Raw genomic sequence first — 8,090 nt, 5'->3', positions numbered from 1 at the left:
GTGTAATAATGTTTATTCTCAAAATTGTTTATTCTGAAAATGTCTATTTTAAAAATTGAATAAAGATTAGTAAACTTCCAGGCACTGGTGGCTTATGCCTAACTACTCAGGAGGCTGAGATCTAAGGATTATAGTTTGAAGCCAGCCTAGACAGAAAAGTCCATGAGACTCTTATCTCTAATTAAACCACAGAAAAAGCCAGAAGTAGCACTGTGGCTCTAGTGGTAGAGTGCTAGTCTTGAGCAAAAGGAGCTCAAGGACAGTGCCTAGGTCCAGAGTTGAAGCCCCAGGACCAGGAAAAAAAAAAAAGCGCCCCGAAGGCCCTGAATTCAAGCTACAGGATCAGCATGCAGGCAGCATGCACGCATTGGCGTTCATACACACACAGATTAATAAATTGACATGAAAGTATAAATAAACAATGAGTCTTTTTTCTATGCCTGATAGAATGACATGAAGTCATAATTTTTCTTCTTAAACTTCCCATGTATGAATTCTGTATCTTTCATTGATTTCTAATCTATTGCTTATACCTCTGTGATTCAATTTTGTCATCTCAAAATGGAATGACATTACAATCTAAGGATTTAATAAGGTAATTCCTTCCTTAGCACTTAGTACAATACCCAGTATGTAAGTGTTCAATAAATGTTGGCTATCTTTACCTTCCCCCAGGTACCACTTTGACCATGCTGCCTCCTGCTCAAAACCCTTCAATTGCTGTCCAGGGCTCACAGAACAAATCTAAGCTCTACCCATAATATTAGAATCTTTATGTCCTCACTTCCACCTGCTTTCCGCCTTGATGGTCACACTTTCCCCTCACCCATCAAACATCATCCCTCCCCATCACCAAGCCATCCCTCCCCCTGAGATGCCTTACCTCTCTCTCTCTCATGCCATTATTGCCAATTCAAACTGAATACTGATCCTCAAGAACCATCTCAAAGGCTACATCCTCCAAGATGCTTCTGGCCAAGATGCTCCCTCCTCTAAGCACTTTATTAGTACTTCTTTCCTGGCAAACATCACATCTGTTTTGTATCAGAATCATTTACATATATGTCTGGAGTATAAATTCTGTGAAGGCAGGGCCCACTTCTTTCTTATTTTGTGCAGGTACTGGGGCTTGAACTCAGGGCCTAGGCACTGTCCCTTAGCTTTTGTGCTCAAGGCTAATGCCCTACCACTTGAACCACAGCCTCATTCCCAGCCTTTCCATAGGTAATTAGAGATAAGAGTCTCACAGACTTTCCTGCCCTGACTTCTAATCTTGATTCTCATATTTCAGTCTCCTGAGTAGCTAGGATTACAGGCATGAGCCACCAGCACCCAGCCAAAACTCATTTCTTTTCTCTCTCTCTCTCTCTCTCTCTCTTTTTTAGTGGGGCTTGAACTTAGGGCCTGGGTGCTATCCCTGAGATTTTTTTTTCTCCACACTAGTGCTCTACCACTTTGAGCCACAGCCCCACTTCTGGTTTTCCAGTGGTTAATTGGAGATAAGAGATTCATGGGTTCCCCCCTCAAGCTGGCTTTGAACCTCCATCTCCAGATCCCAGCTTTCTGAGTAGCTCAAATTATAGCCATGAGCCAGCAGCATCTAGCTAAGACTCACTTTGGATTGATTGTGGCAAAGGCAAGGCTGCCTTGCCCAGAGCCTGGAATGTCATTGGTGCCCACCTAACAAGATGTTCAACTCATCCACCTCTGGGTTGTCATGATGTCACATAAGCAGAAGTAGCAGAGACTCATAGTCTCACAGCAGAGTAGAGGAGACTGCAGGCCACCTTCACTCACCTCTGCACACCACGCACGAGAGGAGAGGGGACAGGAGGCAGAAAAGGAGGAAGCCAGCAGTCGACTGTCCCAGGGCCCACAGGGTAGATGGCAAGAAGATGGCAGATTCCAGGAGCATGTGGAGTTGTATCAGCTCAGCTCATTGACATTCCTCCAGACACTCAGCCTTTGTGTCAGTCAGTGTGTGTGTGTGTGTGTGTGTGTGTGTGTGTGTGTGTGTGTGGACTATTTGGTGGCAGATGCTCTGTGAGGTGAGGCTGATGTCAGCTTCCAAAAGAGGTCTGCCCTTGTGGCCAGCGCTCCTGTGCCCTCGTGTGTCCTGCCCCACCCGGCCCTGAGTTCCAGTTCCCCGCCAGCCAGCCAGCCAGCCAGCCAGCCAGCCAGCCAGCCTTCTGTGCGCCGGGGCAGAGAGGACCCGCCTTCCACCCTGTTTCCAAACAGCTCCCCTATCCGCGCCAGCGCTGCTGCTTCTCCCGTCTGTTTGCCCCTCGCCTCCTCCTCCTCCCTCTGTTGGGGCTGCCGCCGCCGCCGATGATGAAATTTGGCTTTGCAACACCCCCCTTTCCTCCCCTTCCTTGCAGGCCCGGGAGAGGATTAAGCCGCTGGAGTCTGAAATCGGAAAGATCCCAGCTTCTGCTCCCCAACACCTCCCTTCGCCCCCTCCTCCTCCCCGCCCATGCAAAACCCAGAAAATTAATCTCCCCTTCTGCCTGTGATATGGCGGGCTGCATTACAAGCTGGGCGTCGAGATAAAGCGGAGAGCCGAGGGACGGCGGCCCAGCGCCGGGGCCCCGGGTGGGGCCGGCCGGGGAGATAAGGGCCTCCCAGCTCCATGAATTATTCACCGGCGCTGCCTCCTCCGGCTCGGCGGCCGCCCTGGGCGCTGAGATTGCGCCTTGCACCCGGGCCGGGTAGGTGGGAGGGGGCTCCCGGGGAAGGGCGGCAGGCTGTCGAGAGAAGAGAGAGGAGGCTGGTGCTTAGCTGGGGGACAACTCCAGAGACCCCAGTCCCCTGCAGGATGGACTGCAAGGGAAGGAAGGGGCTCCCCCCCCCGACCCGCTCCAAAAGAAAACAAATCTGGGGACTCCCAGACTCAGCCAGGACACCCCCACCACCACCACCAGGTGCTCTTCATTTATGCAACTAATTAAACGCGCTATTGAGCCGCGCCACGTGCCAGATCCTGGCAGCCCAGAGCCAGAAATCCAGGTTCATGCCTGAGGATGCCCTGGATACAAAGCCCTCTTCTAAATGCTGGGTGAGCCCAGCTGAGCCTGCTCACCCACAGGGCTCCCCCTCCCCCGCCATCCAAGTGAGCCAGCTCCCCCCCCTCCAGCCGCGCCAATGCTCCTCCCTCCCATCCCCAATAGAAACAACCCCGGCTCCCTGGGCACCCTGCCGGAAAGGGGGACAAGAGGAGGAAGGAGAGCAGACTTACTCCCAAGGCGTCTAGGGCCCCTAAAACAGAGAGAGCTGCCTGCACCAGCATCTGGGAGTCGGTGCTAGAGTAGAGGGTTAACCCTGGAAGTTACAGGGAGGAGATAAAGCCCTACAGTGCGTGTGTCCTGTTTTCCTCTAGCTCTCCCTCTCCCTCCGAGACCCAGAATTCCCAGGCAGGGAGAAGACCTTTAGCTATCTGGTGCCTCCACCTCTCCTTACTTATCCTTCTCTCTCCATCCCAGTCTGTCTCCTCCACATTTCCTCCCTCTCTGCCGTACTGTGTATCCATCTGCCCTTTTAATCTCTACCTTGCCCTGATTTCTCCACCTTGCTTTTACTCCCCCCCTTCTCTTTAATGATCCCTCCCTTCTGAAGCTGTGACTTCAGAAAATGACATGTTGACACATAAATCGGAATGCTCCATAGAAGATGGCTCTCTGCCAACCCTCTTCGTCCACACCCTCAGCTGTGGGGAAGGAGAAGGGTCCTGGACAGTCTTGGATGCACAGATTGGGGGGGGGTGAGTGGTAAGGAGAGGGAGTCCCCCCAGAGATGCACTGACACAAAGAGATCTTGAGATGCCCAGAAGCCAGGAATGAGGGGTTACCTGAAGAGGCTGAAGGCCAGAGTCCTGGGCAAACACTGGGACAGGCAGCAACCTTGAACCTGCTGCTGCTGCGGCTGCTTCTGTTGGCAAATCAGCAAACAAAGCACATTTAATAAGACCCAAATTCAAGTTGGAGGAGTGCTAATGAGGGGAGAGGGAAAAGGAGGGGGTATCATGGGAAGAGGAAGGGTGAGCCCTTGAAGGATGGAGAAGGCAGTGACTTGGATGAGAAAGGGGGAAATGGGGTGATGGCAGAGAGAGATTTAAGAGAGAGGAAAGGGAAAGAAGAAAGGAGCAGAGAGAGGACAGTATATGGTGTGTGTGGGGGGGGGTGATCAGAGGAATATTTGGTTCCAAAAAGAAAGAAAACAGAGGGAGAAGGTGAAGGTCATAGGAAGGGGCAACATGAAGCATGGAGTGAAGGAGGGGTGTGTGGATGGGTACCCAGTCCTCAGCCCCTTCCCAACTTACTGCTAATTAACTCCTTAATTGTCTCTGCATTTGCTGAGCTGGCAGATGAAGTGGATGCAGACAGATTGGGGCACGTGTGATTTCATGCGTGGGGGAGCGAGAAGCACTGCTTGGGAGTCCCAAGGGAACGTATCTCCTCTCCCCCCCTCCCCTCTCCACCCTCCTCTCCACCCATCTCTCAGAGGCTGGAGGGTGCTTCTGCACCTACAACAGATGGGGCCATCTGCAAGGGAAGCGTCCATGGAGAATTTGCCCCCGTCAGCCTTTTAGAGGCGACCATCCAGCTTACCAGTGTTAATGAAGTACCTACTATTTTACTAAGCCTGCATTGCTTTGTCAGCAGAGGCATCAGCTGCATCCTAGGGACATCTGGACAAGCTAAGTTCTCTGCCTAGGACCAGCATGGGTGTGACAGAAATCAGATTTGAACCCAGATGTGCATGATGTTAAAACTCTGGAATGGTTCTTGGTCAGAGGCTTCTCTCCAGTGGACTGAGGAGAGAGGCCTCCCCAGGCATGTTTTCCTCTTAAGTCCCAGGGAGAAAAAAAGGATCTGAGACCTATGAACTGCAGAGGTCAGAGACTGGATGAAGCTGGGAGGATACTAGAGGGGCCAGGATGTGTCAGGGTCTGGACAAGAGATGGGTGGACCCAGAGAAGCAGAAAGAAGCAGTAGGACACTAATCATAGTCCTTAAATCCCTCAAGTGGCATCTTATAAAGGCCTTGGCAATGCCAACTTCCTCTTTTCTTCATCCCTGCCCCACAAACACCAGTCAGGATGTCCCTCTGCTGCTACTCTGTTCTGGCCCACCCCTCTATTTCATTCTAGGCCTTTATTCTAGAATCTCTTGTCCACATGTTTATCTCTGTCTTGCTACTGGGAGGCTTTTGAGGGAAGGCATTCTGTGACTCTTCATCTTGTTCCCCAGGGCCCATCCTGGGATTCAATACAGGGAAAATGTTAATGGAGGTATTGTGCAATGGACATCTGAAATGAAGAGGAAATAACAGCATAAAGGATTTAGACTGAGTATACAAAAGAACTTCCTAAAACTAGCATCGGTGATACTATAAAGTCTTGATTCACACCCACACATCATAGAGAGCAAGTTTTCTCAAGATTGGCTGCGTGTTAGAGGTCTTAGAAACCTGAAAGCTTCCCAAATCAGGCACTGGTGGCTCACACCTGTAATTGTAGTTATGCAGGAGGCTAAGATCTGGAGTATGGTGATTTGAGGACAGTTCAAGCAGAAAAGTCTACAGGACACCTTCTACAAAATAACCAGCAAAAAGCAGGGCTGGAGGCATGGCTCAAGTAGTAGAGTAAGCCAACCAGCCAAGCAAGCAGAAGTTAGGAGATCTATATTCCACCCCTAGAGATTCTGAGTTAATTGATGTAAGGTGGCACCATTGCATCAGTGTTTAGTCTGTCTTGCTGTGGTTGCACTGGTGGTTTTACAACTGCATCCTAATGCTAATGCTAATAATATTCATTATTTACTTATTGAGGATTAACCAAATACAAGCCAAGTACTGAGTATAAGCTTAGTACTAAAAGCTAAGCATTTTCATGCATTATCACATGTAATCCTCAAAAAAAAACCTTGTGAAATAAATATTGTTTACATCTTATAGATGAGGAAATGGGAGCTCAGAGAGGTCAAGGGACCTGCCCATACTAATAAATGGTAAGACCAGGTTTGGGAAGAACTGAGATCACTTGCTTCACGCCTTTTATCTTCCCCCAGACTCTTCCTGAGGCTGTTCATTGGCCTCAATCAGTCCTCGCCTACCTCCATCTCACCTCATCACCTTCCCTCCACCCCCGCTGCTCCCTCTGTCTCTCGGTAACATCCCAGGTGATTGAAGCAATTTGCAGCCATTAGAAGAGACTCTATGTGTCACTCAGCCTGGGAAGGTGGGAAGGTGGGGAAATCACAGAAGCTCTAAAGTAGTCTCTCCCCTCCCTGCCCCCCTCCCGCCCTACTCCCGAGGACATTTGGTATTCAGGAATCAGACTAGGTCCAATGGCTCCTCTGGTCCCGTTTTTGAGACCCTCTCAGGTGAATTCCCACTGCCAAATGCCCCTTTGAGTACAGTCTAAGTATCTGGGAGAGTGCTGCCACCCAGTGGCTGCCCATAGACATGGCAGCCCACCGACCCCTCCTGATGCTGCTGGACAGCTCCCCTGACCAAGATCTGAATGGAAAACGGTTTTTTTTCATGGCAGATGAGCGTACCCTGGGCCTTAGCGGATGGATCTACAGTCATACTCGCACTAGGGACCTCCAGTTTCCATCATGGGTTCCCTCATGGGTTCCTCGTGTACCCTCACAACTTCCCATCCAACTTCTTTCCCACTGTGTCATCCCCTCCTCCTTACTTGGTTCTTCCAACTTAAAAAACAAACACAATACAAAACAAAACAAAAAAAAGCACCATGTCCAGTAGGTTCCCTTCGCACCTTTCTTTCCCCAGAGCTGCACCGTCCTGTAAGTGGAACAAATGAGACACTAGAGAGAATTCTGGTCGCCGCACCCCCCTCCTTCTCATCTGACACCATCAGACCTCAACAGCCTCGGTGCTAAGAGCCCCTAATGAGCATCAGCAAATTAACAGCTTCTCCTTGATTGCTCCTTCTCTGTTAATTGGATAGGGAGGGCCCCCCAAGGCCACTCAGAAAGGAGAAGGAAGGGAGGGAAGGGGAGAGGTGAGAGCTACAAGGAAACAGCCCCCAGGCCTGGATTCAACCCCTGGACTTCTGCTTCATTTCTGAATATTATCTCCCCTTTCTGGCCCTTCCTCATCCTGAGCCCTTTATTTCCTTTCCCCTTTTCTTATTCTTAACCAAATCCCCCTGGCATCTGGCCTTTACTCCTTCCTCCTCTCTGTTCCTTTAGAGATTTGGCAATGAGGAACTTCAAACACGCCCCACTACCACGAAGACAAGCTGAGTGATCGAAGATGGGGCTATAGATGTCAAGGCTGTGTGCTTGTTTATATATGTGCGTGCGTGTGTGCTTGGTGTGCAGGAGGGATAAGAACAGGTGAAGACCTGTCTGGTCTTCCGGCGAGGGCTCTGTGTGTTGTTGTGGGCCAGGTCTCTGGGCTGGGAGGGCGTTTGTGGTGTGTATGTCTGTGAATGGCATGGTACGACTCCAATCTCTATGTGTCTGAATCTCCATACAGGCAAGTGCTTGAAATCAGTCAAGTGTGACTTGGAGCTTGTGTGTGCCCGTGTGTGCGTGTGTGTGTGTGTGCGCGCGCGCGTGCGCGCGTGCAAGTGTGTCACCAGAGGAAGCAGCAGCAAGAGGCAGGAGCATCGATCCGAAGGAGACAGCGCGGGGAGGGGGACGCTGGGGGCAGACACCCTCCTTCCTGCGCGCACCCCCGCGCGCGCGCACACCCCACACACACTGTCACACACACACACACACAGAGGCACACACGAGCACACATACAAGCCATTGGGCCACACAGGCAGTGGGGAGACGGGCTCCGGAACCCGAGCGAAGCAGCGCTGCCGAGAGCGGCTGGGAAGAGGGGGAGAGCCAGCGGGGAGGGGAGCCCTGGGTTCCGCTCCCGGGGCCGGGGACCCCGCGCGCACACCGGGCCCGGAGACACCCTCGCAGACACTCGTAGGCGCGCACGCGCACCCTCTCCTCTCCTCCTCCCCTCCCGCCGCCACCCGGCCGGACGATGGATCCCTGCAGATCCCGGGGCTGAAGGCACCGAGCACCGCGCACCGCGCACGGAGCCCCGGGCGGACGAGC

This window comes from Dipodomys ordii, unplaced genomic scaffold (assembly GCF_000151885.1).
Source record: "Dipodomys ordii isolate 6190 unplaced genomic scaffold, Dord_2.0 Scaffold42, whole genome shotgun sequence".
Classification (NCBI taxonomy): domain Eukaryota; kingdom Metazoa; phylum Chordata; class Mammalia; order Rodentia; family Heteromyidae; genus Dipodomys; species Dipodomys ordii.
The sequence above is the reverse complement of the archived record's forward strand: the minus strand, read 5'-3'. Positions refer to the sequence as shown.